The sequence below is a fragment of the Caloenas nicobarica genome, chromosome 2 (genome assembly GCF_036013445.1).
Source record: "Caloenas nicobarica isolate bCalNic1 chromosome 2, bCalNic1.hap1, whole genome shotgun sequence".
NCBI classification, from domain to species: Eukaryota; Metazoa; Chordata; class Aves; order Columbiformes; family Columbidae; genus Caloenas; species Caloenas nicobarica.
The window spans coordinates 146399745-146418142 of record NC_088246.1 but is presented as its reverse complement, the minus strand read 5'-3'; positions in this window follow the sequence as shown (position 1 = coordinate 146418142).

The window sequence follows — 18398 nt, the reverse complement described above, 5'->3', positions numbered from 1 at the left end:
GACTTGGGGACAATTTTTGGCATAAACATTAAGGAAAACTGCCTGAACACTGGAAGAAACTGGGAAGTTTACACCTTTTTTGAGAATTTAAACTAATCTATGGTGTTTCAGGGTGTTTTCCTTTAGAATAAGTATTCTGTCGTTTCTGGCACTGAGGATACCATTTTTTGAGAAAGAAAATAAGCCTCATGACACAAATCCTGCTCACCACACTTAAGAAAACATTCTTCATATCGAATCCAATAGGGTGACTTATGAAAAGTAGAGAAGAGAATTTGGTCCATTATGTGGCTATCAGATTTAAATTACACCAATAACTGAGATGCATGGGGTATCAGTGACAGGAATAGTGGACCCAGAGTGTATGATTACTCAATTACTGCAATGTCTGTTGGATGCTTAAAGGCTAAAACAATTTTGGGTTCCTTCCAGTCAGTGCATATCACTGTCAGCTCTTCAGACAGTTTACCTTTCCCAAGAAGCTTTTGCTTACCTTATCACCTTCCCAGATCTGCTGCCTCTGTTCTCCAATTACTGCACTTAACTGCAAGCCACGTTACATATACTTTACACTTCATCTTTATCTGTTCCATTTTGGTGATGTGATATTAGGCAAACATCTTAAACTTAGAGCACTGGGCTTTAAGTCACTGACATCTTAGATTTATTTTCCCCAAAGCCTTCACTTTTAGCAGGAGCTCAAATGGAGCACTGAGAAAGCAGAGCAGGGAGCTGTAGCCACAAATGTGGAGGCAGTTTGGCAAATGAAAGTATTCTTAAAATGCAAAGCAAAAAGGGGCAAAAATCTGCAATACTCTGTAGCTCTGACTCATGAAGGAGATCACAAAATTGAAAGTTGAAAAGAAAGATGAAACAGAGAGACATGAAGCAAGAAGGAGGAATCTATAAAAGAGAATACATTAGCTGGAAATATTTCATATTACTGTGTTATTCCTAGTTAAAAAATCTTAAAGAAAAACAGAGTGAGCCAGAAATAGATATTTCTACCATTAAACAATTTTATCTGATTTAGGTTTACCCTGCAGTAACACTATTTGCAATGTAATGCATCATTCAGGGAAATAACAGCCAACCCATAGATTGCTCCTGAAAGGAAAGCGGTTAGTACTTAATATCCAAAATCAAACTTGTTTGTTCATTCTAATTTGTCACACAGGTCTTAAACTTGCTTGTGTGCTGATAAAATGAATCTGTAACCAAGTGGCTTCTGCTTCCATCGATTAAACATGTTGAGCATCAGTCATCTCTTCTTGCTCACTAATATTTTCCTCAGTTTGCTGTTTCTCTGAACACTGTTCTGCTCCAAAACTAAAGGAACAGTTTTTTAAAGCAAATAAAAAATTTCATCAAGGACAAGTGAGACAAATTTCTCACAGCCAATATAAGCAGAAAACTCATATACCAATAAAGGGAAATAGTAAGAAAATCAGCAATGACTACAAAATAACCAAACTATTAAACTGCTGTTATAATATTTCTTATATTAAAACACAATTGTAATATGAGATCATAACGGACACATTGAAAATGCTGTCTAAAGAAAGTGAGGTGCTCCAGATAACTTCAGAGTATTTCTAATCCTTGTGCTTTCAGGGCAAGGGCTCAGCCTCTCAAAGCTATTCAAGGAGGGCTAGAAACTTAAATACCTCTTCAGAGACAAGCTACAGTCAGAACTGGGTCTCTGAAAGAGACTTTACAGGCACCGAATGCACTGATTTAAAACCACCTTTGGGTTACTGAGATGTTTTCCAGAGAAGCAGCCAAGCATTCACTTGACCGTAAACAAATGATGCTGACTGAAGAGATGTGCTTTCTTCAGAGGGTACTGTCAGCACTACTGGTTGCTTAGTAGCTCTGTAAATTGTATTTTTCCTGAAGGTGACCCTATTTGAAATTAAAGGCACGAAATTTCAAAATACCAAGCCCAAGTCACACACACGTACCCCACCCATCTGTACATAAAACTAAATCATATAAATTCATGGAGTGCCTTGCCCAATAAGGCCATATAAACACATTCTATTATTCAAAATTTTAGAAAAAAACCCTCTCTAGATAGTTATATTAATCATTGATTGGAACTTTGCAGATTTGAGATCTAGTAACCCAAAACCTGCCTCAAATTAGAAAAAAATGGATGTGGTCGTAGTTAATGTTAAGGTGGAATTCTTCTGATTGAACTATTTATCTGGTAGTGTTTCAGATAATTAAACTGAGGTCTGAGTAATATGAAAGGGTATAGTTATGGTCAGTTTTTATCTTCTAGCACTGCAGGGCTGTTGGGACTTGAAAATTATATGCAGGCAGGTTTGGAACAGGTCCAAGGTAGACCACACCGGACTAAGTAACATCTGGTGCATAGGGCTTAGGTTTTTTAAAAGTGTGTCTGGACAGCTATAAAATGGAAATGACATACATCTCTGACTAAAGGCTATATGCAACTTTGGCAGCAAGTTAATTGTATGCTATTTGGAGAGGCACTGTTTTCGTCTCAAAGCTGGGTACAACCACCCTGGAATATGTGCAAAGACATTCCAGTTATGCTGTAAAGAATTTATTTTACATCAAGTGAATGAGAAATACTTGTAAAACCTTCATTTTTGACTAGCATTTCTGCTGCCTCTCTTTCATCTCTAACAAGTTGAAAAAAACACAACCCAAAACAGTTCTAAGACCCTGGTCTGGCCTCAGGACTTTACTGACATAGACAATATATAGATTACTTCAGAAACTGTTAACATGGTATTAAGTGCCAATACGTACCAGCCTCATTGCTCAATTTAAACAGTTATACATTTTACTCTTAGTTTTCAGATAAGGAAGACTCTTCTGTAAATTATAATGTACAAGCAACATCCGCCATAAGTTGCCTTCTTACTTTTTTCTCCATACTAGTGTTTAAACATGACAGAGATTTCTCCTGTGAATCCACACAATTGCCTTCCCACAGGTTAGAGCCAAAGCCAGGGAAAAGAAATGCTCCCCCAGCCCTGCCCTGGGCATGTCCTGCATGGCAGGGAAGGCCAGGAAGGCAGCGGAGGCTGAACTTTATCACCATTTGCTTCTTGCCAACTCCAGTGCCAGAGAGTATATTTGCACATTTTCTAAAAACAAAAGCAAAACAGCTCCTCCATGATTATAATCACTCTCGGAAACAATGCCCAATGCCCACTTGTGTGTTTATCATGGTCAACCTGCTCTCCTTTCCTCTCTTCAAATGTTTGTTGCATGGCCCTGTCGCACTCTCTCTTAAATGGAAACGTCCTGGGACAGGTCACGCGTCACCGCATACGTCCGCAGAACACCTCGATCCTCTGAGCTTTACTGCAATGCTACTGCATAAGCAGGAGGGAACATCTGACCTGGCATAAGGAAAATTCCCTAAAAAGGCTTCTACATTTGGAAAGAGGTGGAAGGAAGAAAAGAGATGCATCTAAGAAATCAAAGAACTAATGTATCTGACCACAAGTCATAACTTGAAAAAACCAACCAACCAACAAAAAAAAAAAAAAACCCCCCCCACAAAAAACCTCCAAAAAACCCCCAAAGCAAAAAACTGAACTACGTTTTCATGATTTCAACAAAAACTATTTTCTATCATTTGAAATGCAAATTTTTGTTGAGGAAAAAAAACATTTGGGCAGAAAAAATCCATAATTTATCTTTGCCTAAACAAGTAAGAGGCAGAAAAGCAATTATGTCACTAAAATCATAGGCTGTCTTTAAAAGAAGTTATGTATTATATGAGATATATGGGTCATTTCAGATGTACATATGGTCAGTTTTACCATTCATCAACGAGAGCTGTTGTTCCTGGGAGCAACTCTAAGAGGTGCGCAGTGGTAAGCGGTAGCTGAGACCTCAGCTTTCCAAGATAACTACCACGTCGCAGCTTCATGTGCTGAAACTTCAGAGCATGCAACCAAATGGTAGGGCGTCCGTTTTTTCTTAACAGAGGCAGTTGAAATGTCCATTAATCAAATTAAAGTAAAATTTGCCTTGTCCATAGCAGAACAGCGACCCTGACCATTGTGGAGTGACAGGAAAACCGTCAGTGTTCTCTAATGGCGGAGCTCTCACTCCACCGAATTTCAGTGTTTCAACCACTTTCAGCACAGTTCGCACTGAGGGCTCTGCCTCTTCGTTTGGAGAGAGAGGAAAAGGGAAGGAGGAGAGAGTTTCATCTTAATTAGAATCACCATGAAAAGGATGCTTTTTCTTTTTAATGAAGCTCATAGCTGACCCAAATGCATGCCTGAGACAGCAACAATAATATATTTATATATATATATATATATAAATAAAAAATGTTGGAGGCAGTAACAACTTTTTTTTTTTTTTTAAATAAAATCCTGTGATATGTAAAACATTTTCTCTTACTGCTCACTTGAGAGGCCCACAGGCTGCTGCTGAGACCAAACCTCACCCATCTAACTGCTGGTTTGGCTGCCCAGCTAAGTTCCAGTTGCGGCAATTAAGTCCGGTCAATACTTCAGTGAAGACTGGGCTGCATATGTGCAGCATGCCGAGTCATTTGTCCTTCAGCAAAAGCTGAATCCTGTTTCTTCTGATTTGCATGAAATACGGTACATTTTTCCCAAAGGCATCCCCGCGTGCTGTCTCTTTTTGCAGCCACCCAGCAGCCAGGCAAAGCGCTGGGCTGGGCAGGTGGTGACAGCGCGTGAGGGCAGCGGGACCCACGCACACCAGCAGCCACGGCTGCTCACTCCTGGCGGGCTGGAAGCCACTTGATGAAGGTTTGCGACCTGCCGCTTTCACAAAGTCATACTGTAAAACTCCTAGAGACACCCCGGGACAAACCACCTGCAAAATACACTTACTCCAGAAATAGTTTTTTTTTCATTTAACAGCATCTGAAACCATTAAGTCAGCAAATAATAATGTTCCTGAAAGTGGAAAAAAATAAGCCAAACCATTTTCCTTCCAAAGTCTGAAACATAATTCCTAGGCTGCGAACATTGCCAATTTTTATCCCGCAATTACATTTTTGCTGGTTTTAAATCTAAATCTATTGCAAACTGTGACTGAGATTTTACAGCATATCAACTCCATGTTTAAAACTCAGTCACTAATTCCAATACAGCAGATTTCTTACAATGGGCAAAGTGGACCTCTAACAGCAATGGTTTATATTAAAAAAGGGCTCCAAAAGGCTTAAGGAACTCTTTACAATGGGAACGCAATGCACTCATTGCAAAGGTAAAGAGAAGTTAAAATGCAGGAGCTAGAAATAGTACGATTTTGTCTTCAGAGCAGAAGATTGCCTATGGAAATACACCATTGTCCAGCAAAACTTTTCAAGTGACCAGGGTGAAGGATGAGCAAAAATTTCACTATCAAGAAAGGACACTTGGTGACAGGTCCGGCAGACGCTGAGGTGAGAGCCGAGCAGTGCCGCCTGGTACCCTCTGTCTGTCCAGGAGATGAAGAAATGGAGAGAGGTGAAGGACTGAAAAAGTGAAAGGCTGGGCACAGAAAACTTTGTGTGCAACAGTGTCCCTGCAGGTTTCCTCTTCAAAGCTCTGCCTCACTCGAAGCAACGCTGCCGCTTTGTGAAACGGTTGCAGCCATTTGGGCGTAGGAGATATTAACGCCACAGCCACGTAGCTGCGTGTAGCAGCATCCTGAGCTGCAGATTATTTGCTGCTGTTATGCTCCTGCTTTGCCATCTTGCACTGTGCCCTTACACCGAATACTCTGACTTCAGTCGTAGATGGAAATCTTCCTTCAGCAGAGGCAGCTGCATCCAGCCTGTGGTGCCAGCGCCATGAGCCGCTTCCCTGCCAGCCTCCTCTGCAACAGCGTCTTACCTGGGGGGAACCTCATCCCTCCTTTGAGCTCCTTAATATACACCGTCCAGAAGAAGCTCACGCTTTAGAATACTAACAGCTTATTATTGCACTGCTTGTTCACTTTTATGTGGAAAATACTATTACTTGAAAAGTGCTCACAGCCTTTCTTCTCCATCTGAAAATATTCTTCCTGATTTGAAATATGGGGAGCATGGAAGAGGTCCAGCTGCAACCTGAAATTCAGACCAGCTTCTAAGTAACACCACAGCTAGGGGTGGCTTCACACTGACCTGTAATTCAAGAAAAGCTCGATCCATTTTCATAACGCCCAAATACCTAGAAGGTCAGGAAAAAGGCAAATATACTTTCTACAATAAATTCTGGAAACAGTAAAAATAATGACATAAAACCACATCCTGGGGTGACCTGTAAGTGGATTCGATCCATTCAGGAGCTGTAAGCTGCAGCTGTGGGTTACTGGAGGGGAAAACAGAAGGTCTATTTCTACAGCATACATCCAAGGCATGCCCAAACCCATGCACAAACCTGGATCTCCCTCACATCCACGCTGGGAGGACACTAACAAGCCCTTGCTCAAAGATAGGAAGCAACTCTTTTTTGTGGCTGAACATTGCATAGATGAGGTTCTTAGGAACATGGTTTAGTGCCAGTGTTCTGTGAATGGTTGGACTCAGTGATCTTGAGGGTCTCTTCCAACCAAAATGATTCTATGACTCGATGATTCTATGATCAGGAGTGAAACCATGGGCTCTCAGTCATGTGGGTCAATGCGTACACCAGTGTGTACCCACCGTGCGTGGACACAGCCTTACAGACCAGATGTTGTCTCGTGCTTCCAGCATCGCTTCATTTGCTGTCCATGGTTAAAGATGTTTCAGATCGTATCTCTAACTAGATTGCATGGAGTAAATGTTTCCATGTCTTGGTGCTTTTCTAGTGACTTTTGTGACACTGCTGCTCATCCCAGTGCTGTCCTTGCTCTGCCTGGCCACACCTTGGCTCCTCTCATCCTCCTACAAAGGAGAAGGACAAACCCATCCCTCCTGACAGGTCATCTGGCCAGCGCATTACAGGGGAGGGTCCCCATCATTACGAATTTGCTCCTTCCCAAAAGACAGGAGCAGCTTTTGCTACTCCTCACAAGAAGGATTGTAACTGTCACCTGTAGAAAGCTACACTCATGTGCAAGAACTCAAGTCACAGTTACCACCCCAGTGCCTAGCTCCAGACACGCTATGTGCTTAGCCAAAGCCTGTTTCAAGTCAACATAAACTGAGCTGAAATCCATGTGGTAGTTTACCCAATGTAATTACAGAGGATTAGGTTTAATTTCCCATTTAGCTCACCATAGCGAGTGCTCAGCACCACTGCGACAGCCTCCACCCGTCGACGAAGCACCTCGCTCCTTGGTCTTTTCCCAGCGTAGTTCTCCATGTGCACAGCTGTGGTTGGTGATTTCTGGGACTGACCTGGCTACTACATGAACAATCTGGCCAGATTACCAGGGTAATTAATGTCCTAGCTTCATCTCTCTCAACACCCATACAGACAGTGGTTAATAACTACATTTGAATAGAAGCCTTGCATGTGAGTTTCCAAGAAGCTTTTACTCTCTGCAAACCTGAACACCATGTTTTCAACCTGATCGCATGGAAAAAACACACAGCAGGTGACACAATGAGAACCCAGCAACATCTCTGAATGACTTTTGCAGAAAGACTCTCCTTAGACCTGAAGCCTACAATTAGATTCCTGCTAAAGCAATATTCCCAATAAAAAAACATACGATAGCAGGAGGAAGGTAATGCAGCACCAGAAATAATGCACTGTAGAAGTTTATGGTTGCAGCCATGACTGTACAACCTTCACAAACAGGTGATGAGGCTTAGCCCACTTACAGTTTAAAAGGCATTAGACCTTCACTACATACCCGTTGAGCCCCTCCAGTTCCCAGTGAATCCTCTGAGATACCACGAGCAGGCACAGAGAACGTCTCCAGCCCCATGTGCCCTGCCTGGCACCCCTGGGGCACGTTCCTCACGGGGTCTGATTTTGAATGTAGCAGGAGGTTGGCACTGGGTACCCGAGCTTCAGGAGCACATGTGGGATTTGTGCCCCAGACAAAAATCTGCTCAGCCTGACTCTGGGGAGAGCTCTCTCACAATGAACAAGCACAGCCAGTTCGGATACACTATACCTCATCGAGTAGATGGTTTATCAGGACTTAAACCCCACTATACCTCATAAACATGTCCTTTCAAAGAGCCACTCATAAACTGGAAACAACACATCCTGCAAAGGGGAAAGTGTGGCCTACAGTTAACTTATTTATTCCTATCTAACATACTACAGACATCCTAATTTTTACAGCATTACATGTTTTGAACCTTTTCAGTAAAGTAGAAGTTTCTCATTTCAGCCTAACTGCTGTTAATCTTTTCCAAATGTTAACATTGCAAATAAGGTCTGGTTACCATCTCTGCCCCAAGTCGATAATAGGAACAGAGCTGATCAGCATCTGGTTTAGTTCAGACTACAACTTGCTGCCTAATACTGCAGAATTTGGGTTGGAAGATCGTTGCGTTTCATGAACACCACAAAAAAAATTAAACTAACAACACTCACATACAGTCATGTGTCATTATTTATTGCTCTATAGGCTTGCTAAAGATGGAATATCGTATTACTAATTTTGGCAAATTCCAGCACACATAAACAGGCTGAAACCTCTTAATATAAATTATACCAGAGCTCCCTGATGATAATTAAAAAAAAACCAAAACAGTTGTTTACTTTCCAGACTTGTGATGAAAAAACAGTTTAAAAATAAGAGAAAATTTTAAATCAGTTTCTTATTTTGTCTCGCACTTTGAACACTTGAATTGTTATGTGTCTGATTCATTGCAAGGTACTTGGCAGTACAGCACTGCCAATATGCAGAAAACTATGGTTATAAATGGAAATGTTCTAAAATAGATTTATAAAATACAAATTGGTATTTTAACAGAATATAATCATTGACCTAAAACTCACAACACCAAGTTCATGTTTAGATCAAAATAAAATCTCCTGCTGAGTTAAATGAGAGCTGAATCTAACTCCCAGTATATCCCAGAATAATCCACCTCATGATTAGCTGAGACCCGTCTAACATTCAGAACCACTTTTTTCCTTCAAGCACTTTTTATACTTTATTCATTTACTGTGTGATCTACCATTTTGCAGTTGATCATATAAAAATTCTGTATGCAAAATATTTTTATTACATTTTTTTCTTAATCTAGATGGCAGATTATCCTTTATAAATTCAGTGAAGACTACAGGATCAAAAGCTCTTGACATGTATAGAAAATAAACTATGAATAGTTAATGAACTTTTTAGGTTAGCAAGACATGCTAACTTCTATCCAATAACTATTCATTAAAAAGTTCAGTTTGAGCAAAAAAATTCATAACCACTTCAAATATTAAAAGACCATTTTTTTAAACAAATGTATAGAATGCTTGAAACATCTGGAGCCTGTATAATATGTACATTAATTCTGCCCAATTTACCCTATACTTTCCTGTCACCCGAAGCACTGACTGGGATGACCCACACGATATAAATTTCTCGTTACCTGTGAGAAATGACTGGACACTGAAATTATTTCTTTCCCCAGACAGATGTAGCTGGTCGATCAGCCAACTAATAATATAATATTTATTAAGTTAAGCAGCATGAAATTGATAAGCACTGTATTCATTTCATGGTGACACCTATGAGCAGTGATTTTTTGGGCACAACAGATTCTATTGATCCTATTTTACATTTGAGAAACCTAAGGCAGAAAAAGCCTAAATTACACCATGTTGCAGAGCCAAGTCGATAACAAAATTCAGAACGTGGCAGGCTATGTCATGCCACTCACAAAACTATACCGCTGCCCACGTTTTAGCATTGTAACAGGCTGAGTAACTCCCCTTCCACTCCACAAGGGGGAAAATAATTAATCAAAGATAATTTCCAGCAAACTTACCTATTTTCTGCATACAGATTTCATCAGAGAAATTTTAAACTACATAAGGCGGCACAAAAAGTAGTAACTGCACAGACTGAATGACTCGGAAGGTAAGACATTTAACTAATAACACGAAGATCAGCATGAGAACGAAAACTCAACCCAGTTATAATCATATACAAACCCCAAAACCCACCAGCCTGAGAAAGGTAAGAGAAAGAATGTTTTAAGATCTGTTGTTGCTGAAATGGCATCTTCCTCACCAGCACAAGCCACATGCACTTGTCCTCTGAGCCAAGTGACAAACTAGAAGCAAGGTGCTGAGTGAATTAATTGTAAAGAAGTGAATGTGCATCCATATACCTGGAAGATAATTCAGTTTATTCAGGCTCAGTTTTCACTTCAGTATTTTGCTGATATTTGAGTCTCTCCATGAAAGAAAGGCAAAGTGCCTAAGTGATGTTTCTTTTCCTTTCAAACTGCCAAGAGAAGGAAGACTTAATAGGCTGGCCCATGTCTCCAGCTCTCACTGACTCGTACAGAAACAAGGACTTCTCACCTTTCTCTTCCTTTGTGTTCCTTAAAAGTAATTTTCCATATATTGTTTACACTATACAGAACTTAATTTAAATTATCAGAAGCACCAAAATAATTTCTCTAAGTTTTTTCTCTGTGTTCCTCCTTAAAAAAAAAATCTCCACCAGGCCAGCGTATTTCCTGGCTTCTCCCTTTTTTTGTGGCTATTACCTGAGCTGCCGCCTGCCCCTGCAAATGTCCACGTGTGCAGTGACTTTCCTGGGTGACCATCAGTGGATAAAGCTGTGAACTGGGCTCTACAGAGCCAGCAAGGATTTCAGAAGTCTCTTCACCTGGTTTATTTGCACTTGAGGAGCCCAGGACGACTTTGGTTGCTGCAGGTAGCTCGGCCCGTACTGCCTCCTCTCAGGATTTCACCTGGGGCTCTCTGCTTCTCTCGCTCCTCAGGACAGAACCGGTTGTGCACGAGCTTCCCCTCACCAACCACCACTCCGTCCTGCCTCCACCTCAACCCTACTCTGCAAAAAGCAGTGATGGAGCTGCCACAACTCAGGAGGTGTCTCTTCCTCCAGCGAGGAAAAGAAGGTGGCCAGGACGAGCTGCTGGGTGCTGCTCTTACAGTGAGCTAGAAAGGAGAAGGGGGAAGGTGATGGGGAACAGAGCTGCCCAAATCCACACAGGAACCCTGACCTTGCCCTTGCCCCAATTCTGCCGGAACGGAAAGCTGCCCACAGAGAAGGCAGACAGGCTGTTCAGAGTACAGCAGCCCACCTTTGCCTTTCCAGACACAGGCGAAACTCTGCAAAATTGCCTATTCGTGCAGCTGCCTGCGCTGCCTGCTGTCCCGAGCTGCCTTGAAGCTCAGAGAAACCATTCACATCCCCACAGCACAAACGGCATTAGCGAGCAAAGAAAGGGAGCAAGCACCAAGCGCAGATTCGTGTTGTCCTTTCGCTGTAGAGTTCCACATCAGTTAGCTGAAAAATATGCAAGTTACCTGATTATTTTTAATGCCTCTGAGCCACTGTATATTAAATATCTGATAAAGTCCGTGTCCTGGTTGTGAAAGATCACAATTAATAGTGTAGTCATTAGGACCCATAAAAGCCAGATGCTTTCCACAGAAAAGCATTTGTTTCACTGGAGCTTTCTTAGGGTTGGGTTTATTTTAGGGAATTTTAGTGAGAGAGAAACCCAACTTACCAAAGCTCACTGGCCAATCTCTCCTGTTGAGTTCTCTCATTTTCCAGCTGTCCATGGGCCAGAGACTGACTCAACAACACGACGGTTTGGTCACTTGCCGGGAATACAAGAAACGCAAGTTCAAAGTCTCTCTCCTAATCAGGTAGACAACTTAAACCTTGTTCTCCTACAACCCCGGGAAATGACTCAGTCGTTAGGCTACTGGTAATCCAATGTGTATTCAACTTCGTGGGCATGGCTGTTTCAGTAGTGAAAAGGTTTCTATTTTTTTTCTAAGATGGCAAAAAAATAGAAGTCAAACCTCAATTTTATTGTATAACAAAATTCTTGCATTCTGGCCAGTCCTCAGTAATATCAATTCTCATTTAAAGAGTCGTCTTCATCCATGGTGGTTGTGCTCTCCTCCCTCCCACCCGTAAGTGGCACTGAAGCGTTGGTTCCACGGCCTTCTTCAGACCACTGGGGACCCGACAGCGGACGGACATCCTGACACCTTCTGCTCTGCTGTTTCATTTACCTGATCAGAAATAGGTGAACATAGCCAATATCTGGCAGCCTTCTGTTATTTTTTATTCACTGCCAAAGAATACACCTGCAGTTCTGACCTACCACTGAAAAGGAAACAGGACAAATCAACAGGAAAACTGCCACCCCGGTGTGACCAGATGTCATCCCTCAGTTCTCACGCGTGCCATGGTTGGCCAAAGCACATGGACAGAAATGTTGCCCCAAGAACCACTGCAAAAGATGTCACTGGTGGGAGGTCACAGGCGAGAGACTGCAGGAATGGATGGAGCACGAAGGAAGAAGACCATGTGGCTCCAGAGCTGAACAGCATCCGGGCTTTCTTACATCTTCTTTATTTTCAAGTGGACCTTTTACCTCACTAACTTCTACCATTTCCAGCCTCTGTAGCCTTTCCTGCATTAGTTTTGTTTAAAATGTTGCTCTTAACTGCCTTAGCAGTCACTTTTGTTGCTTTCTTCCTATGATTTTACACATAGATGGCCACCTATGAAAAGGCAATTTTCAATTGCTTACAAATACACAGCCAGGGCGATTTAGACAACTACCTATTTCTGCTTCCACTTCAGAGTCTGGCAAATGAAGGACTTCGGAAGAAAAAAAAAAAATTGGTGTCTAAATTTAAGAATCAAATCCATGTCTAAGCACTTACATATGTGGTCTGATTTTAAAAAAAAAATTGGAATAAAAAAAGTGCCAGCAAGGCCAAATGGGAGCTGATGACTTGGAGAATTCCATCCCTTATTTTGTTGTCTAAAGTGCAATCCAGGAATAGGGCCCAGGAGCTCATTTTAAACAAAATATTTGTACGTATGCTGGCTAGAGCTTGAGGGAATAAATTGGACCATGGATCCCCTCTGAACTGGCAAATCACTGGAATTTTTAAAAAGCACTATTCGCATTATATAGGCACTTAGAAAACACAATGTGACAGCTGGGCATTGTAAGGACACAAGAAAGGTTGTTCTTGCCCTAAAGACAGGTGCTGGAGCGGGGTAACAGCCCCACCGCCTTGGCACCGAGGGCCCAGGTGCTCCCAACCTGGAACCCACGCGAGATCCTGCTCCTAGCACTGACCTCAGCCACCCACCAGCCTGGCAGGCTCCTGCCTCTCAAAATTCACTTTCTGTTATGTAGTTAGGCAGCTGGAACACAGATATTCAGCCTAAATGAACTTTCTTCACAGAAGGCTTTTTCTTCAGCAAACTTCAGACAGAAAAAGAGCCTGAGGAAAAACAGACATAAATCTCTTGCTCGGCTTCTTCATCCAGTTCCCTCCCAATGTGATAGTACCACGTATTGATTTGCTCTCAAACTTTGGTCCCAAATGGCTGCATCTACATCTCTGCTTTACTGAGAAGATGGTTTGTACATGGAGACGTCTTGATGTTCCTTGAAACTACTCTGATAATAGGTGTAGCTGTTTCTTTCACACGGCTAATGAGGCTCAAAATTACCTGAATATGGGAGCTTCCCAAGAGGAGTAAATTATCTGTATTAGCAAAGGCTCCTTTCTCGGTCTGGGCAGTGCCTACACTTAACTAAATCAAAGTTTACTTAAAAGCTTATTGGAGTTTTTGGCTCCATACAGACATCACATTTCTGGGAAGTTTTGATCAAAAGCTTTGGCATGGCTACAATTACAATATTGTTACAAGTCACTAAATGTTATTGATATGTTTAAAACAGAAATTCTGTGCTCATTTTATATACAATTTATCTCAAATGCAGTCAGCAAGACCAAGGTATTTTTACGTTTTTCAGAACTTTCATCCCTCCTTTGAATCTTTCAAATATATTTCCAGCTCACAATAAAGTCTGCTAAAATGCCCAAGAAGCCCATACAATAACCATTAAATTAAAAAGTAATGGAATAACAATATTGATTGCAGAATTAAAAGGATACAGCAGGTATTGACTTTTAATAGACCTATTAATTTTTTTTTGTGGTTTTCATTCTTGATCCTAAGTTAAACAGAAAAAACTGCAGCAGCTGCCCGTGCAAAGAGATGATGTTCTCCTGGGTGGTTTTCTTGTGCCACTGTCCACACCATGATCTGTCCACATTTACACAATTTCCAAAGTCTAAACTGAAACAAATAATCTCAGGTGGCCAGTGACAGCTTTGCGTGTTGTATCTATATTTAATGGAATAAAAAACACAAACCAACTTGTCAGACACACCACTGTGTCAAGCTCAATTACCTAAATAAACAAAAGTAATGGTTAATTTTACTTGCTGCTCACTTTTTTGAAACTGCCTCAGTGTTGATTTTTGCAGTCCCTTCCTGAGAGGATTACATCTGCCTGGTTTAAAGTTTTGCTTCCAAAATCCATGTCCAAAACCTAAAAGCTTGCTACAGAAAAACTGTATAAATTTGGGGAAAGATCCTTCATTCTTTGAGGAAGATTAGCCTTGATCCTAAGAGGAATCGTATTTAAGCCACACCGTCTGTGGCACAAGCAGTGCCTCTATTGCAGATGCACACAGGTCGTGACCTGCCCCGGTGGAGGCCCATCAGGATCCGTTCCCCTGTGGGCACTCACTCCAAATGCGTCTTTCTCCACTGGCAGCCCTGAGGCAGATGCCCACATGCCAACCAAACGGCACGAGGAACCCTGACATCAACAAGGTCACGCTGAAAGCAGGTAAAATATATAGGGATGAGGAGCAAAATAGTTTTGCACTAAAATCTCGGATTTTTTTTTAAATACACAGCCTCACTCAATGCGAAATGCAGCATATTTTATCATCTTCCACAGGGACGAGAACTGCTGGACGCACGCTGACTCAGGCAAGCTGGAAAGGTGGCTCTTCCTCCTTCCGGTCACGCCTTTGACCTTGGAGAAAAGGCCTCCCATCTGGAAGCGTTTTCCCCAAGTTTCTCACTCCGTGCTCTCACACACACGCACAGAAAGGCCCAGTGACTGCGAGAACTAAACTGCAGTCACTATAACCCCATGAGGAATAGATCTTTCTATACATTTGCGTGTCGTTCAGCAGGGATAAAATCCACCCTCTGACGTTCTTTGTCAAGCACCCACAGCCGAGCTCAGCAGACCGCAGATGTTTAACAGGACGGGCCTGTTGCCCCAGGCCCTGTCAGCCCGAGGCAAAGGCTCACACGCTGAGCTGGAGGTGTGCACGGGCAGCTGAGCGCGCTGAAACCCAGAACGTGCAAAACCTTCACAGATCCAGGATCAACCCAGCCAACCCACCCATCTGTACCTTCACCTCTGTGACACTAGCAGGGTACCACATCGGCACGACTCTTCTGCAAAGAAATGCCGAGGCCAGGCCCTAGGAGGGGCAGAAACCTGCAGGCACATTCGTGCCGATGTGCTGCTCTACCAACAGCTGGATGGAGGCTCCTGTGCTGGGTCCCTCAGCACACGTACGTGAGCACCTCGAGGGTCTGGGCTGGGCCCTTTCCAGTTGCACCGGTGCCTGCTCACCAGGAACGCTCGCCGCTGGGAGCCAGACTGCAGATAAACGGCGTTTTCTTTGCGACTTGCCACAGAAGTCCTGTTGTGGGATGTTGGTCGAACAGGCCTTTGTGCTGCCCTCCAGCCTTTCTTCTTTGTAGACAAGCGGTGAGTCCACGGCTTCATGCAGGGGATTTCCTCACCACAGAACAAAATAAATGCACCTGGGGAATGTGCTGATAAAGGCTTTCCTTTTCACATCCAGCACCAGAAGTGACTTTTGGGGGGTTGTTTTTTGTTCTGCTTTTTTTTTTTTTTTTTTTTGCGCACGGTGCTTGGGCATTTTTTGTAGTGTGGTTGTTTGGTTTTGGTTTTCTTATTATTGTTATTATTTTTTTAAGAGGCAGGTAGATTAATGACCCTTTATTTCTGAAAACCACTCTCTGGGTTGAATCCAACTTCCAGCTGGTGTCTAACACACAGATACAGATCTGAAAGGGTGCAGAGTTATTCCGGATAAGACCAATTACTAACTTCAAGTACTTCGTTCTCCATGTAGACTCAAGTATCTGTAGTTAAGCAATAGTTAGACCTAAAATTCAAGTAATAAACAATATTTTTGAGACATATCAAGCAGTATTAGTTTTCTAAACACAACCACATTAAGGAGCCGTTCTAATGCTCCTCCACTCTGCTACCAGCTTGAGGGAGCGTGGGAGAACTGTCCCCTCCCTGCGTACCGGGGTCTGTGCACATGGCACAGCGCTGTTCCACTGGAATCTGTATGGTTTAGATTTTAACAGTGTTGTTCTTAGAGCTGAGTATATGGAAGCTCTTGAGTTACAAGAAGAATTATTATTGCAAACCTGACTACAGCTACAGTTGGTGTTCTTGGAAGATGAGCGTGCAAGTAACAAGAAGCTAACAAATTCATGCCAGAAAGTCAAGTTTAATTTGCTTTCCTTTTCCCCTCCCTTCCAAAGCTGGCCGAGACACAAGTTCCACTGTAAATGCAGTGACTAGCAAACATGGATGCCATCACAAATACAGTGCTGCCAAGAGGAAGTCCTCCGTTGACTAATAACAGAGTTTCCAATAGCAACTGCAAGATATTCTGGGCACTGAACCAAAGAGATTTAGGGATATATTCTAAACAAGATGTGCTTTTTGTAGCTACAGAATATGAATTGTAGAACAGTTGGACAAAAGGTTTATAAGAAGTTACCCGTAACTTCTATTAAAAAGGCAGAATCGGAGGTTTTGCTGGCTGCTCAATAACCTTTACTTCAACAGGTAATACCACGCTCTCCCTATCAAGCCTCTTACCAAAGTATGGCTGCAAAAAATGAAGACACAAGTCGTCGCTACATGGTTTGGCATTGCAAAGGTCTCAAGTTTTTGCCGTCGACTGAAACAATACAAAAACACAGCCTTTTATTTTGGAAAGAGGAGACTGCATGCTCGATCATAATATTTTTGTGTAGCATTTGTCACTGTCAAAGGACAATACAGAGCATAATCAAATTCATTTGTTCACTAAGTAACCCATTCTTTGAAAACCCTTTCTTCAATGCAAACCAGCATCAGTGACATGTTACGAAATCATTTACTAGAACTGGAAAATGACTTTTACAAAAATCACATTATATCACAGCTTCTCTTCTGTACCCTTTGCTTGCTCAGATTGCAGGGCATTTCATACAGTTAGTTCCCCTGCAGACACAGGATATTAAGTTTTTTTTCCACTTAAGTACAGAAAAACCCTTGAATTTCCATTGCTGCAATTCAATAGTTCTATCAAAGGCTGCCCATGCACTTTCATATGTGTAATTTATTTTATCATTGAAGTAAACAAATATGTCAGAACTATTTGATAGGTTAATTTGTAAGCTCTGTCTATATGGGAATTATGCCAAAATACAAGCACAAATCAGAGTGCTAAACAGTCATTTCAAAAAGATACTAAACAGCAGTGAAAACCAGAAGGTTGTACAAAGCCAAATGAGATGAAATTTGTCATCAAATTATTGAAAACAAGAAGTAGAATAAGCGTGCTTACAGAGAAACTGATACAGTATATGCCCAAGTCCGACATTGTTATGTTAAAAGTTGCCTCTGAATAAAAAAATCATATACAACACTTTCCAGCAGCACAGATAGAGATGCCGGCTGCGTAAGAACACTACATTGCTGGTTTTTAATACCTTGGAGGTAAAATGTTACACACCACTAACTATTTTAGTCTACAGTAGAGCTTCCCGCCATTTTTAATTTTAGAATGTAACTAAGTTATTTGAGTTGTAGGTAAAATTATAAAAAAGACTGACGAGGGTTTAAAACTCTAGATGGCACACTCATACAGTAAAAGACTATAAATCTGAATAGAAACACACAGGTTCACCTATGAGATCTTCTTGGTTTTCCACCTGAAACACACATAATCTATCTGCAAACACTGTTCTGGGGGCCAGTTTGTGAATTACTGTTATAGAAGGATCTGCACTGATTCCCCAAGTTAGAATTGGGTGATTTGATGTAATACTAGGAAGTATTTGCAGTTTTGTATTTCAAAAGGATTGAATTAAGTTAAGATTCCACATAAAATTAATCCTCGTGGCATAGCACCCATCCTGTAACACTATCATACTCCAACCTACTTCATGGATAACGGGAATGAGATCTTACACGTTTCTTAAAGGCACAGCCTCATGCAACAACCGAGCTTTGAACTCACAGGGGAAGCTCTTGTTGCTGCTTTGTTTTTAAGCAGGAGCTCTGCTTTGTTTTACGACATCAAATCCAGAGTCATAAAAAGGACATTTTAATACACAGCCGTTAACCTACCCATCTG